Source organism: Amblyomma mixtum, chromosome 4 (assembly GCF_055824585.1).
Source record: "Amblyomma mixtum isolate Tamu chromosome 4, ASM5582458v1, whole genome shotgun sequence".
Classification (NCBI taxonomy): domain Eukaryota; kingdom Metazoa; phylum Arthropoda; class Arachnida; order Ixodida; family Ixodidae; genus Amblyomma; species Amblyomma mixtum.
In genome coordinates, this window is record NC_143015.1 from 84,956,082 (window position 1) to 84,971,955 (window position 15,874).

Below are 15,874 nucleotides of genomic sequence, written 5' to 3' on the forward strand. Positions count from 1 at the left end.
TCAGCTGAGCTTAGCAAAGAAAAGAAACAGCGTGAGTGCCACTGACCTGCTGTTGCACCGACGCGGAGCCCGCGACAGGTAGCGGAGCAGTCACCGTTGACGCGCGACGCTTGCGCTAAGCAACGTCATTCTGCGCTGAAGAGTTTATCGCAGTGCAAGGACAATCAGGAGTCGAAACCCAGGAAGACTTGTCATAACAACACGGGGCACGATTCAACACACGAAACTGAGCAGACCAAACGGGTTTGCCGACGTTATTTTAACGGGAGCCGTGAGAATTCCTCTACCTTTATTTTCACGGGCAGACGTCAAGATTTCTTGCTTTGGTTTTTGTTCACCAATGCGGGAAATTCAAAATCAAATTATGTTACGGCTGCGAAAATATTCGAAAGTTTCCAAAATAGATTCAAATATTGCTTTATGTAATTTGTTATTCGGGTGAAGTGACTATATTTGGCAACTCAGAATGCGTTCGAAGTGTTTGGAAGCTTCGCTGGATACGAATCAGGGTGGCTGATTTTTCCCAGCAGCGTTATTTTTTTCCCCCGAGGAATATGTCATGTAGGCTTTTACTGCGAGGTAAAAGCGGATATATCCCGCCCTGATATCAACCACGATACCTATCAGCACCTGGAAGCAGCAACGGACCTCTCGTTCGAGAGCCAATAATGTCACGCTGCGTGTAATTCCCCAAACATATGGTTTCTGTATACACAACTCATCACTTTTACAGCTTGAGGAAATCTTCAGTATACTATAAAAATCAAAGCTAGGGAATGAAATTGTAATAAGGGAGTAATTACTCATTGATGTCCACCCGAGCGCAGCCGTACGGCTACAAGGAAAAGTTTGGGGGATTCCTCTAAACATTTGACCAGGGAATGAAATTGTACGGCAAGAGATAACTGAAGTGAAGTCGAGGTATGATTGAATCCCGCCTGGCCAGATAGCCAGATAGGTATAGTATACATACATAGGAAAAAGGCGGACGACAACCAGCTGAATGAAAAAAGATGGCGTTTCGGCTCCGAGGCTGGCGGGGCCTTGTCCCTCCCCCACCCCCCCTCCCCACCCATCCTTCTCCTTTTGTTCCCATGCGAGACCAATGAAGTTGTTGTTGACCTCAGTAACATGACACATACCTACGCGTCGGGAATGGTCAAGGTAGCAGGTGTACAGGGTGTTTTTTTTTCTGCACCAAATTTTGACAGAAAAGATGCTGCATAAACACATTTTCACATCTGCCGTCAGAGTGTAAGGATTGGTAGCCACTACAAACTGCGGCATCGCCCAAAACAAGGCTGGCAATTAACAAAAATGTTTCTTTAGAAAGCTTTTATTAGTTATTTTCAAATGGCCTATGCAAATTGGTCTACTAGCATGATCGTAAATAAACAGCCCACGGAAAACATTTAGATAAGGTCGTCTGTCAGGCAAGGATATCCTCTTTCTACATCATTGTTTGCCATCTATATCAACGTTAATGGAACTAGTTCCATTAACGTTGATCTATATGAAGCAATTTTGTTTAAAACTCATTCAGGATGAAATGATCAGATGCCTTAGGCTTATGGAAAGTCAAGTAAAGATATTGTAGGCAGACGAAATGACCGCTTCGTCATGATGAAGAGGGTGTTTCGGAGATCATAAAGCGTGTTACTCGATTTTGTAAGCAGACTGCCAACGAAGTCAAATGGGACAAATCTTTGATACTGTGGCATGGGGTACGGAACAACACATCTGCACGTTTTGAACATATATTATTGTGAAAGCAATACTAGTTGCACTTTCAGCCCGTGGCGTAGCGAGGCTGGTAGCTACCAATGACCTTTAGCATGACCCCCTGCTGTGATGTCATGCCATCTGCCGCAAAAACCAGGGGCCCAACTCGCGCCGTCGCGTAGCGAGGCTACAGCTACCAAGCGCGGCCTAACTCCTGCTCCTGCCACGCGCGGCGCGCTTAGCGGTCTGACGTCACAGCTGCAAGAGCGGGGCTCCAGTACCGTCGCGTAGCGAGGCCGCAGCTACCAAGCGCGGCCTAACTCCCGCTCCTGCCGCGCGCGGCGCGCTTAGCGGACGCGGCTGCCCGAGCGCTTACCTACCGGGCACCTCATCCAGGATCTTCCGGCTCGGAGATTGTGCAACCGCTTCTGCGGTTCAGAGAAATTCTGGACGGCTATTGCGAACGCCATCGGCTTTTCCCGGTCCCTGCTAAGGGCCTGAGCAAAGCTGATGAGCGAACTCTGAGGCGCTTGCAGACCAACACACTGTTGTGTCCTGCAATAGTGAAACATTTCGACCCCAAAATTGATGGGCGCTGCCCTCACTGTGGGGAAGTTTCCGATACCTTCCACATGGTTTGGGCCTGTCAAAAGAATCCTTCCCTTCCCCCCAATCCTTCCCCTTCCCGAGAGGCATGGGAGGCAGCCCTGCTCAACTGCTCGGGGCTGGAGTCTCAAAGGGCTCTAGTCCAACGGGCGCGAGTAGCGGCCTCGTCCAGCGGGGTCCCGGACTAAGGACTCCACCTATGTAAAGGGCCATTTTTGGTCTGCAAACTCTCCTGTTGTTTATTAAAAAGTTTTCACCACCACCAGCGGTCGGTTCGGGTGTCCACCGAGATGACAGAGGATTGGATTGGATTGGAAAACGTTTATTGTCAGCACTGAGCCCTAGTGGGCATTATACTAGAGAAGGGACCGCTCTAGAGAAGGGACTGGTAGTAGGTCCGCCGGTGGCGGCGCCTTTTTGCAGCTCCATAAAATTTGGTCATATCCGGCTATCTCGCCGCATTGTTTGCGAGTAGCGTTGTATTGTGTTGGATACATGTGTGCTAGTCTCGACGGGCTAAAGAAGGCTCGCGTCTGGAGCCGACGCCACGTTACCTCCTGGCTTTTGTAGAGCTTTTTGTCTGGTCCACAGAGGCCAAGATCCTCGGTCCGTGGCCACAACAGTCAACTGCCATCAAGGCTTACAAGGCACTCTTTCGCTTTTTGAGAGCGACAGCCTTAATTGACAGACTGTGATTATTTCCCGTTACTTCTCTCTTTCCTCTTTAATTCCCCTCATTCCCTTCCCCTGTGCAGGGTAGCCAACCGGAATCCTTTCTGGTTAACATCCCTGCCTTTCCCTCTCTCTCTCTCTCTTGTCTGGTGGCGGATAGATCCTCCTTTCCAGTTTAAACTGATTGGTGTATTCGTGAAATGATATGAATGCATCTCTTGTGAAATTTGGGGACTCAACCCGGCTCACTGCTCGGCTGACATAACCTCGAGCTATACTGTGAGCCAACTCGTTTCCCCTGTTCCCCGAGTGTGTCGGCACCCATATTAGTTCCACCTCTCTTTGGTCCCAGTCTTTATCTCTTAGGATTCGTTCTGCCTCCTGGGAGATCATACCCCGCGCAAAATTGTTGATAGCCACCTTGGAGTCGCTAATTATGGTGACTGCTTTGGTGCTGGCCATTGCCATGGCGATAGCCGCCTCCTCCGCTGTCCCTGAGTTTTTTGTTTTGACCGAACCGGCCGTTAATGTTTCACCCGAGTCGTTCACGGCCACGACCACAAAGGAGTCGCCTCCTTCGTATTCCGCCGCGTCTACATAGGTTGTGTATTCCGAGCCTTCGAGCTTGGCTTCAAGGGCCTTTGCTCTGGCTCTCCTCCTGCCTTCGTGAAAAGCAGGGTGCATGTTTTTTTGGAAGTGGTTTAATAGTGAGTAATTTTCTAACTTTGGTCTGTAATTTTGCCTGCGGGTTTCTTTCCGGAATTCTATCATGTAATCCTAGGTTGCTCAGGATCTTTCTCCCCGGGGGTGAGGTCGCAAGCCTCCTTAATTGCGCAAATATATGTGCCTCGCATAGTTCCGTGGTGGTGTTGTAGATCCCCAGTTTAAGAAGTCTTTCCGTAGGAGTGCAGTGGGGCAGCCCCAATGCTGCTTTATATGCCTGCCTTATGATCCCATCTATTTTGTTCTGTTCCGCCAGCCCTAGCTTGAGGTAGGGAACGGCGTAAACTATTCTGCTTATCACGAAAGCCTGAACCATTCGGCAGAGATCTTTCTCTTTGACTCCCCGTCTTTTGTTAGCTATTCGCCTTATGAGCCTGGCTGTCATGTTAATTGTGGACTTAAGCCTGTTTATTGTCTCTGTGTTCTTTCTATTGTCCTGTATTATAAGTCCTAGGACCCTGATTTTGTCAACTCTGGCTACCGGAGTCTCATTTACCAGTACGTGAATGTCTCCTGCGTTGGTATCGCGTTTCCTAGCCCCCCGGATCACCAGAAGTTCGGATTTGCTTGGCGAGCATTTTAGACCTGCCCATTCCGCGTAATCCTGGACAATATCGATCGCGTGTTGGAGATTTTGTTCTATTTCCCCATCGTTTCCTGTATGCGTCCATATTGTTATGTCATCCGCATATAGCGTATGGTTTACACCTTCGACAGTCTTCAATAGCGGCGGTAGGTTCTTCAACGCCAGGTTGAATAAGAAAGGAGAGAGCACTGAGCCCTGCGGAGTTCCCTTGTCTCCCAGCTTAATAGTTTCTGACGGGATGTCTCCTAGATTTATTTCTGCGGTTCTGCCGGTTAGAAAGTCTCTTACGTAATCGTAGGTCCGCTTTCCAGGGGCAATCTCCGCCAGATTAGTTAGTATGACCTCGTGTTTGACGTTATCGAAGGCTTTATGTAGGTCTAGGCCCAGTATAGTTTTGGCGCCCCCTTTGTTCGGCGGGTCTATGATGTCTGCTTTGAGCTGGAGCATGACGTCCTGCGTGGACAACTTGCTCCTGAAGCCTAGCATCGTTTCAGGAAATACCTCCCTTTCCTCTGCGTTTTCCTGGAGTCTGTTTAATATGACATGTTCCATCAGCTTCCCCAGGCAGGACGTTAGCGATATCGGCCTGAGGTTGCCCACTTCAAGTTTCTTCCCGGGTTTTGGAATAAAGATTACTTTGACATGTTTCCATTGTGAAGGTAGACTACCTCGTTTCCAGATCTCATTTAGGTAATCTGTGACTGCCGTGACCGAGACTAGATCTAGGTTCCTTAGCATTTTGTTGGTTACCCTATCTGCCCCCGCTGCCGACGTGGTTCTTAGTTGACTCATTGCTCTCCATACCTCCGCTATCGCGATGTCCTCATCTAGCTGTGTGTTCTCTGCTCCTTGGTAAGCTGGAGATGAACCCCCTTTGTCTGTGTTAAGGTACCTGCTCTTCAGCTCCTCTATTAGGTCCGCGGCTGTTCCCTGGTATTTGTGAATCAATCGTTTAAGCTGCCCTTGTGCCGCCGACTTTGTTTGCCTTGGGTCTAGTAAGTGGCGAAGAAGATGCCACGTGTTCTTGCACCCTAGCTTTCCATTCATTTCATCGCAAATTTGTCCCCAGTGTTGACGCTGAAGCTCGTTTGTGTAGTCTTCTATCTGTTTTTCGAGTGTCGATAATCTCTTCTTTAGCCTTCTATTGTGTTTCTGTTTTTTCCACCTCTTCAAGAGGCTCTCGTGGGCTTCCCACATGTGGGCCAGCCTCGAGTCTGTGATGTCATGTTCGGTGGTTGGGGCCTGTCTAGTGTGACTGTTTACGTCTCTTTTGAGTGTCTCAACCCATTGATTTAGATCCGATATCTCCCTCGGAGCGGTTCTGTCCCGGACTTTTCGGAGGGTGTCCCAGTCTGTCAGCTTCGTTTCGCGCAGCTTCCCCTTCATCGGCCTGGTTTGTGTTTCAATCTCTATGATGTAGTGATCGCTACCCAAGGTGTGTCCTGTGTTTGACCATCTTTCACCCTCGAGGTCTTTGCCTAGCGTCAAGTCTGGGGACGTGTCTACGCTGACGCTATTGCCTATCCTCGTGGGGTCTTGCGGGTTGTTTAGTAGCGTGAGCCTTAAGTTTTGGATTTCTGTCCATAGTTTGTTTCCCTTAGGGGATGCCGTCCGATATCTCCATGCCGGATGCGGGGCGTTGAAGTCCCCCGTGATTACTAATCCCTTCTTATAAGATAGTCTAATGGCTTTACGTAATAGGTCCGCCAGCCCTGTGCCCCGGTTTTTCGGTGAGTTGTATATATTCAGAATAAAGAGGCTGTTGTCCCCTTTTCTGTTTGGGATTATTTCTAACATCACGTAGTCCTCACTTGTGTTTTCGAGTGCGTGTTGCGTTGCCGTTAGATTTATTTGCACTAGCGTGGCCGTGAACGACTTGGGTTTGTGCTCTTTTTGCACTTCTAGCGGGGTGTACGCGGCGTAGCCATTTAATTTGACCATGCCGCTTGCCTCCTGAAGCGTGATTACGTCCGGTGTGGTTATGTTTTTTTGAATGTATGCCTGCAGGTTCCATCTTTTGGACTGGAAGCCTCTGCAGTTCCACTGCCAGATTCTAATTTGTTGGCGAGGGGCCATGATGTCCTATAGAGGCTGCTGCTGCGGTTGCAGCGAGGGGAGGGTGTTGCCGGCAACAGGGGGAAGCCTGGTTTCTATGTTTGCTAGTTGTTCCAGAATTTGCTGGAAGCAACCCATGGTTCGTTCCCTGAACATGACGAATTCCGCCGTCAGATTGTCAGCACGTTCGGCTATTTTGTCTACCCTAGCGGTAAGAGCATCAATTCTAGCGTCTTGAGCGTCAACCCGCTTCAATAGTGTGTTCATGTCTGACCTAACCTTGATGTGGGTTTTAGCCGATGCGTCCTCGTTAGGACTTTCTGCCGCCCTTTTGGGAGTACTGTCGTTTGTGTTTCCCTCTATGGATAGAGGTCTTTTCAAGGGGACTCTGGTGTCTGTGTCCATTGTGTTTTGAATGTCTCCCCCTTCATATGTGTCACGCGGGTGCGCCTGACTCGCGTTTTGTGATTGTTGCAAAGGTGGTTTTTCGACCACCTTCGGCTGTTTTGTGTTAGCGTTAATGAGTTTCCTCAGCTCCGCCATCTCCTTCTTTTTGGTGTCTAGCTCTCTGTCTCTCTTAGCGAGCTGCTCTACCAGTTCCTTCTCCCGAGCGGTTTCCCAAGAAGAGGCCTTATCTGGCCAGCTCACCTTTTTGCCCGCGTCTCTGTCCTTGCTTGAGCCTCTTCCTCTGCTCGAGCTGCTCTCTCTGTCAGGACCCGAGCTGGCGCCTCCGGTCCCCGGTAATGGTGGGAAGGAGCTCGATCTGCTTCTCCCCCGGTGGCCTTGGCGGGTGCCGCTGTGGTCCCTGGTCTTCGGTCTTGGTTGGTGTCCGGAGTCAAGTTGCCCCAGGTCGTTCTTGGCTTTATAAGGTTCTTTCTTTGCCAGCCGATACTTGCAATTCCGGCTGTCGGTGTTGTGTGGCCCCCCGCATACGATGCATTCGGGCTTGCATGTCGGCAGTTCTCCCTCCGGTGGGTCTGGATGGTCTTCGCCGCATCTGCGGCAACGCTTTACCCATGGCTTATAGCACACATCCGTCCTGTGTCCCGTCTCCCTGCAGTTGTAGCAGGTCTCTACCCGCTCTCGGTACGGGTAGACGATGAGCACTGATCCCCAGTAGAAGACTTGTCTGGGAAGCTTTTTCTCTCCAAAGGTGATGAGAATAGATCTCGACTTGCCAGTTCTTCTGGCGTTGAGTACTACGATGTCCGGGTTGCGTTTGATGAATCCTTGACGGACTTCTTCCGGTGTTCCGATATCATAGGCGTTGTATACCACGCCCTTAATTGCGTCGTCGGGAGCCGCGACGTAGGGTGCCATGGCGAGGGTCTTCTCCCCGATAACTATCGTCTTTATCCTTGCGTAGGTGCTCGCGCGTTGACGATTCGGTGTGCTGATCGTGTACGTGTTATTCACGGAGTTGATTCTTGAAGTGTCTTCGTCCAGGACATCTCCGTATGGTAGTTGCGCGGCCGCGCAGGTGGCCTGCAGTAGGTGACGTGGCACGTAATCGTTCAAGTTCCAGCCTCTGGGCCTGAAGATTATTTTATAGTCGCTCTCCGGGAGCTTCGGCATTGGTGCCCTTTTTCGGATGTTCGGGTCTTGCCTCTTTTTCTGAGTGGCAGTCGATTTCTTCTCCCCGGCGCCGTGATCGCCAGCGTTCCCGCCGAAATTCGCGGCGGCGTTCGTGCCAGCGTTTCCGCTGGCGTTTCCAGGCTTCCCGCCTTTTTTTCATCATGCGGTCGTGCATGCTGAGAACGGTCTCCCATTCACCGTTCTCAAATTCCGAGGGTGCCAGTTCATCTCCGTCGACGGCGTTGATCATCGTGGTGGTCACGGGGCCGCCCCAGGGGCCGGCTCCCGTCGATGCACGGGTAGCTACGCTAGGTCTGGGCGTTAGGCCTAGCTAGCTCTCACGCGTCCGAGAGGTTAAAAGTCCCATGAAATGTGAAATAGCCCACCGTTTGCCCGAAATCCAGTGTCCCCTTGCACGGAGGGAGAATCCGGATCTGTTCGCGGTAGTTTCCGGCCCGCAGGCCCAAGTTGAACGCCGAAAAACAGCTGCTTGGCGGGAGCGCATGCGACGCACGTCTGCACCGCTCTGACGCGGGTGGTGTTCTCCAGATGACAGACTGACTGACTGAGAGAAGGATGAAAAGGAAATTGCACGGGCCTGCTACTGGCTCAAGCCGAGCCACCACCGCTGCCTCGTGCAGATAGAGGAGAGTCAAAAGATCAGAGGAAAGAGAAAAATGAAACTAAAGACGCGCGTCGCAGCAACAACTGCGTCCGCCGGAACGGACGCTGCTCAAAAAACAGATAAGCGGCCGAAGCCGCGCTCGCCGAAGCGAGAATGAGTAGACACGCCCTGACTGATATTCGCGGTTCCAGATGACAGAGAATTACTGCGCCATTTTCTTTCCTCAAAAAGCGGTGCGTTCAAAGGGCAAGGCATGGCGCAGTAATTCTCTGTCATCTCGGTGGACACCCGAACCACAGGAAGGGAGGAACACCACCACCCGTTGGGCGCGATGCCTTGCCCTTTGGTCACACGATCAGACAGCTAGCAAATACCGCAGCACAGATCACCAGGATGATTGCAAGAATTTCCAACAGAAGAAGAGGTATGAAGGAGGAAGACACATGTAGGCTAGTACAGGCCCTCGTGGTCAGTAGGATCTTATACGGCGTCCCCTACCAAACACCGCTCGAGCAAGAAAAGGAGCAGTTAGAGGCAATTCTTAGAAAAGCATACAAATGCGCTCTCGGACTGCCGGTCAACACTTCGACGGAGATATTCCTTAAACTTGGCGTAAACAACACAGTACAAGAACATATCGAGGCCCACCTTCTTGCGCAGAAAACAAGACTGATGCTGTCCGAAACAGGCAGAAACACGCTGCGGTTGCTGGTCATGAGGGACGCTTTGAAAGAAATCAATAGCACAGCGAGCGTTCCAAATGAAATCAGGAGGATCATTGAGATCAGTCCAATTCCAAAAAACATGCATCCAGATATACATAAGGCGAGAAGAAAGGCAAGATCCGAATTCCACGAAAGAAGCTTCGCCGGGGCAAAAGACGTATTATCGTTGACGCAACAACATACAGACACCGACACGGCTCGGTAGCCAGCGTGGTGGATCACCAGCTCAGGGAAATCAACTGCGCTTCGATAAGAACCAACAACATCCTCGAGGCTGAGGAAGCAGCAATTGCACTCGCCATCACCCAGCAGAGTGACGAGCCCCATGCACACATCATTACAGACTCGCAATAGGCGTGCAGAAGGTACAGCAGTGGACGCTGTGGTGTCCGGCTATCGCCGCCGCCGTCGCCAATGCGCATGCGCGCCAAAAACTAATAAAAGGCGTGCGCCGCAACCTACGGGTGGGTTATTCCACGGCCGCTTGATGCAAAGCGCAAAGCGAGGTATCTAGCGGCCGTGGTTATTCTCAGCCAGCCACGCACCGACGAACATATAGGCACCCTGCACCCGCCAGGCACCGCCACCGTCGAGGCTGCGTTCAGCTCCCCCTCGCGGCCAGTTCCTCGTCCCTGTCAGGAAGGCAGGGCTGTGGCATGTTGCAAGTTGCGCGTCCGCGCCGAGGGTGGCGCCACGGTCGAAACGATTGCAACGATCCTGGTATCGGCGGTAAACGCGGCTGCAGTTAAGCCTAATAAAAATGAAATTTTTCGACCGTTATCAATAATAAAAACATGCTTATGAACTAAATTATAACCAACCATAAGTATTAAAAATAAGATATTAAAGAAATTAGTTGCGAACATGACGCGGGTAACGCGGCAGCAGACGACAAGCAGACGACGCCTCAGCCGCGCAAGCGAAAACGGCGACGTCGGTGACATTCGCACTGCAGCAGCGTCATTGGCGTCATGTCGAGTCACACAGTGAGCTTTTCTTGGAGTCTTTATACTAAGAACTAGCACTGCAGCATATTATGTTGTCCCTAGCCCAACGCACTGTGATTTCTTCTACACGAGTCAAAGGTTGAAAATTTTCGCTGCCTTTCTCTGCGTGGGTTTATTCATAGCCACAGACTGATGCGTTTCAATACATGTCAAATGTTTTACTTCCCTGCTATTTACGTGAATCTAGTCGCGTACAAATTTATATTCAGTCATGTAGCATTTTATTATGTATACTGTACCTACCTTGATACCATTTTTTTATCCTTTATATATTCTCTGTGCGCTCATGTCATCTAGGTTTACATAATGGCGTTTTTTTATTTTTATTTTTAGGATGCCTGTTACTGATACTGCAATGTCACTGATGCCTAAAATCACTTTTTGAACATCGATTGTCACTGCTGATGTTATTTTAATAAATTGTTCTTTGTACAAAACCATTTACGCTTTTCGTTCTCGAGCGAGCGCAGCTTATAAGCAGTCGCGCCGCTCGCCACCATGCACCATGCTACATCAAAAGACACATCGAAATACAAAAGCGAGTGAGCAGATTCCGTAAGTACTTAGGAAATCAAGCGTGAATGCAGCGCGGGAGCAGTTAATCACCAGTATTTACAAAGCTTGGATCGAGCTAGCGGCCGCCAGCCCCAGGAAGGCGCGAGTACAGTGCACTGTAGCGCGAGGAACCGGCCACAACCAGCCGCCTAAACACGCGCCGCCATATTGGATTTTGGATGCGTTTACCGCCTCTCCCAGGTGCCGCCACCATCGCCTTCGAAAAAAAACGTCCCCATTGGCTCTATGAGAGTGTCACTCCCTTGAGGAAGGCTCGCACCGCGACCTCGAAGGGATGGCGTCTGCTAGCGGCTGCCGCTGTTCGTAGAGGCGGGATTTCGACCTATTCATTCATGAGGTTGAAAGATTCTTTCGAGGAGCGAACGTCAGGAAAGGAACGAAGCTTCTTGAAGCAGGCCATGTACACAATGTGAAAGAGGTGGTGTCGTGCGACGGGAGCGAAGTAGCAGCCCGGTGCATTGCGCAGACAAGCATCACTGCGCCATCGAAAACGATCAAATTAACGCTAAGAAATATTTCTATCTAATGTCTGTCAGCGCTGCACTCTCACTCAGTTTTTTTCATGAAGCTATCTTCCAGTAGACAGCTTGTTGGCGCGGGCTGCAGTTGCAAGGCAGGCAAACGTAAACACGCTGCTGCCGTTGCTGTGTTTTTGGAGCGGTGTGAAACGCTCTCCAAAACAAGCCGCCCGTGAGCCTGGGGTGTCCTGCATTTAAAAAGGCTTACCCTAAACTTTCAAAGACGGCCAGGCGGCATAACATTGAAGGTAATTAGAAAACTCCAGCTTTTGAGCGAACGGCGCAAACCTGACTTCATAACATTCTCGTTTGCCGCACCTTCGGCGTTCGATGTGAAACGCCGTGTTCAAACAACGCCTTGAAATGATGTGCCCATTGCGTAATCTGCCACTCATATTTTCTCATTTTTTCAGCAACTGCCAGGTCATTATCGCTGCAACACGTGCGTCAGTATTTTGATGATATGAAATGTCTAATGAACGAGCTTTTGCAAGCAGAAGAGAAATGCAATCTGCGGCGAAGCGCCTGTGCGCACTGAAACTCCTGCCGAAAACAAAACTTTTTGACTGGGATTCTGCAAAAAAAGAGTATCCCGGCTATTTCATGCAGGACTCTTGCAGAAAGCTTGTGCTCAAAAAGCGGAATTTCATTGCAAGGTTTTTTTAATGTCTATGCATTTAGTACAAGTGCCCTGACTCTTTGACATTAGGATATATGATTATTGTACTAAATTATCACCCAGTCGTTCAAACGTGGAGGCAAAGATTTATCAGGCGCATGTTGCTGTTGCCCCTGAAAACGTGCCTTTACAGTCGAAAAAGACGCTGGACAACAAGGCGCAGTGAAAGCGAGCAAGGATTCTGCGCATAGCTGGAACTAAGGTGAACGATTCTTTGCAGCGCAAAATTTGGGCTCCTTCCTAAGGTGTGACTGCGGACGAGTTTCGGCGTGGCTTTTTAAGCTCACTTATTGTTGACAGCCAAGCCAATGACCGGAAATCGTGGGTGCAAGAAGAGGGAAGGGTTCCCAGAATGCCATTAGCATTCCTCCGAGTCTGCTGAATTTTCCATGACTCAAAAACCTGTCTGAGTCAAGCAAGCGTATTCCGCACGGGTTTGACCATTGCTTGACCAGAAACAGCGCGCGCGTGCAGCCCGTCGCGAAGGGTGGGCCGTCTCCCAATGTCGCGTTGGAAATCCATAAAACCTTGTCCGAGGCGAATTTATATACGTATCATTGCATCCTACAACACAGCAGCGTGTCCTGCTGTTGTTATGTGCCATTTTGTGCTCGGGAAGGAGGCGCACAACCGCTTCGCGACAGCGCGCGCAACACAGCGGGAGCTGTCTGACTGCCCCCGCCTTCCTGACAGGGACGCACCCGCCGCCGCCAGTGGCGCGCGCGTCGCACTGGAGTTAGATGCGCAGGATTAGTTCGCCCCTGGAAACTTGTCTGCTCCTTCGCATGAACGCGCGCTCATGAACGCGCGCGTCTGCTGAACCACGCATCACAACAGACGCATATCCACTGCAGCCATTCATATACTCAAGGCGAGGACAATCACCTTTACGAGATGCTTCATTACGTGGACACCAGGCCATGAGGCTGTCAAAGGGAACCAATGTGCGGACGCCAACGCCCGAGCATACGCCAACCGGGAGGCGCGCACAGAAGGGGAACTGGACGCAGTCACCAGACGGTATGGAGTTATCTTAGAACACCAACGAGACCTCCGGAGGACCTACCCTCCTCCCCACAAAGACCTTAGTAGAGAGCAGTCGGTTGCCTGGAGACAACTGCAGACTAATACATACCCCAATCTGAGTTTACTCAGCAAAATCTATCCTTCCACATATGACAACAAATGCCCGCTACGCGGTGGACACCCAACGCTTTACCACGTTACATGGGCCTGCCAGAAAATGCAGGCAGCGCCGATAAACAACACCCCAACACCGGAGCAGTGGGAGGCTGCGCTGTCCAGCTCGAAGCCTGAAGAGCAGCTCAAGCTAATCGACAGGGCTCGCAAGACTGCAAAGGCCGCTGGGGCCCTGGACTGAGGGCTCCACCTACGCTGCGAGAAAGAACCCTTATACAAAAAAGTTTTTCATTCATTCATTCATTCATTCATTGAACGCAACGCTTTTTGAGGGAAGGAAATTCTCTGTCATCTCGGTGGACCCCCCAACCGCACCGTACAGGAAGGGAGGAAGTGGGAGTGAAAGAAGAGGGAAGCTTCTAGACCAGGGGTTCTCAAACTTTTTTGCTTGGAGAAACCCCAAAATCCTTCAATAAGTTCCAGGGAACCCCCCCCTGCCCCCCCCCCCCCCCCGCCCCCCCCCCTCTCCGCTTTCACTTACCAGCAATGTGGTCGAGTGCATTTTTGCAAAGAGAGAGTTGCAAAAGTTAAATGTTTATTGCTTAGATTAATACAAATACTAATGTGATGGGTGGTACTGCTTCCCTTTCAAGAGCATGTCAAAGCGTGGCTCAGTAGCAATCAGAGCCAGTCTCATATCAGCTGCCGGGTCAGGGCCGGTGAGGGTTCTCGCGGAACACAAGAAGACAGCCCGCGGAACCCCTGTGTTCCGCGGAACCCAGTTTGAGAACCCCTGTTCTAGACAATCATCTGTTAGCGTCAGCCGCTCGTTTTGGCGACCGAGGCACGCATAAATCTCCCAGCATGTGGGGGCCCTCGTCTGGTGAGTATAATGCCATGTAAAACAAATGGGCAAAACATCATAAACATAAGCTTTACTAAGAGCACTACCAAGACACACCACCAGGCAAACCAGGCTCAGCCAGGGCTCTTGCTTTCGCAACTTACCGGGCTTAACCAAGCTAAGCCTCTGCCAAATTTTCATGGTCTGTTATACCTGCGAGGAACCTCTATGAAACGCTTGAACACTACAAGGACCCGGAATATTACTGGAGTGATGAGTGTGAACGCGTACGGTCGAGAAGTGGAGTGACCTTGATTTGTCGTTATTTCCAAGTTGAACGGTATGCGATTTGTTAATTGTTGCTAAAGTGTAGTATGTATTGCAAGCGCTACTCATGTCAGTGGGCGCGGCGAGAGCTTTGGAACCATGCGTCTAAAGAATCCCTTCTTGTTCTTGATACAGGCCGTGATTTGCATCATTCGGCTTCAGCTACTGAGTGCGACCCAGCTACGGTGAAGCCGACGGAATTGCACGACCACCATCGCAGTGCATCGACAGGCTTTCCTGCTGACGACACACCGGGTCTGCGCAGCTGGACGACGCACTTGGACTAGAGTCACTGGAAAAATTTTTTTCCAGTGACTCTAACTTGGACCGACATCGAGCGCCACCATCCGCTACGTCACCACTGTCAGAGCGTATAAAAGGGACTCAAGCGTGGCAGACGATCAGTGGGCGCGGCGAGAGCTTTGGAACCATGCGTCTAAAGAATCCCTTCTTGTTCTTGATACAGGTGAGAGACTACCGCCAGGCTTATGGCTATCGTAGTGACGATGTGTGCCTTTTGCTCTTGCCGTGCCCACGGCCGTTTACTGATGTGCTAAAAATGTATACCATTGTTTTGTTAACTTACTGGCTTCCTGCAGGGACGTTGAATTAAATCCAGGCCCCTCTACCGAAAGCATGCTGCAGGCAATTATGAATGACTTGCGAGAGCTCAAAGAATGCGTGGCCACAACAAACCGACGCCTAGATGAAAGCATTGATAAGTTAGCTTCCATTGACCGAAAAGTGGAGGATATTTCGACCACTGTTAAAGACCTACACAACCAAGGTGGACGATCTACAGAAAACTGTTGACAGCCTACTGTTAAAAGTAGATGATCTAGAAAATCGAAGCCGGAGGAACAATTTAATACTTTATGGTTTACCGGAACCAATGGAAGAACCGTCCCAATCTTTGGAACAAGAGGTTTCGAAAAAAATCTTTCAGGACATACTAAAAGTTTCAAACGTGTCAATGGAGCGCGTCCACAGAACAGGGAAGCCTAGGGACGGCAAATGTCGTCCAGTAATGCTCAAGCTTTTGGACTACCGAGACAAACTAAAGATACTGGAAGTATGCAGCGCCTTCAAAAACACTGAATATAGCATTTCTGAGGACTTCTCTCCTAGGGTCCAAGCAATAAGGAAAAAGCTTTGGACTTGGACCAAAGAAAATCGAGACAGAGGAGACAAGGTGTTTCTAACCTTTGACAAAGTTAGAATCAATGGCAAGACTTTCAGATGGGACGAAGCATTGGATAAGGCAGTTCCGTCTGCAACGAATTGACATACTCGGTCTATTTCCAGTCAAAAACAGCGCAAAAGTAAAAGTAAATCTCTTTGGTTGGAATCACCCCATGCGTTCAGTCCGCTATCTGTGTTAACTGTTAACGCCCGGAGCGTCGTGAACAAGTCTGACGACCTTGAAAGCCTTCTTCTTAGTTACAACCCGGATGTCACGCTACTAACGGAAACATGGCTTCATGATGCTATTCC

The 15,874-nt window shown here is 50.2% G+C and overlaps 1 protein-coding gene and 1 pseudogene across 3 annotated transcripts in view; both read right to left on the reverse strand.

The window, feature by feature from the left end:
• Nucleotides 1-15,874, reverse strand: part of LOC149347268 (transmembrane channel-like protein 6) — a 93,874-nt gene that overhangs the window by 59,140 nt on the left and 18,860 nt on the right. Inside the window, exon 1 of one of the 3 annotated variants that reach the window (XM_089586966.1) lies at nt 7,013-7,275. The exons of 1 other annotated variant lie outside the window; for it this stretch is intronic. The gene's annotated coding sequence lies outside the window, so the exon portion shown is untranslated. Of the gene's footprint in view, nt 1-46; nt 275-7,012; nt 7,276-15,874 lie in introns of those variants that run through there. One more of the 3 variants, XM_089586964.1, reaches the window with a different exon arrangement.
• Nucleotides 1-15,874, reverse strand: part of LOC149347269 (uncharacterized) — a 36,622-nt pseudogene that overhangs the window by 9,187 nt on the left and 11,561 nt on the right.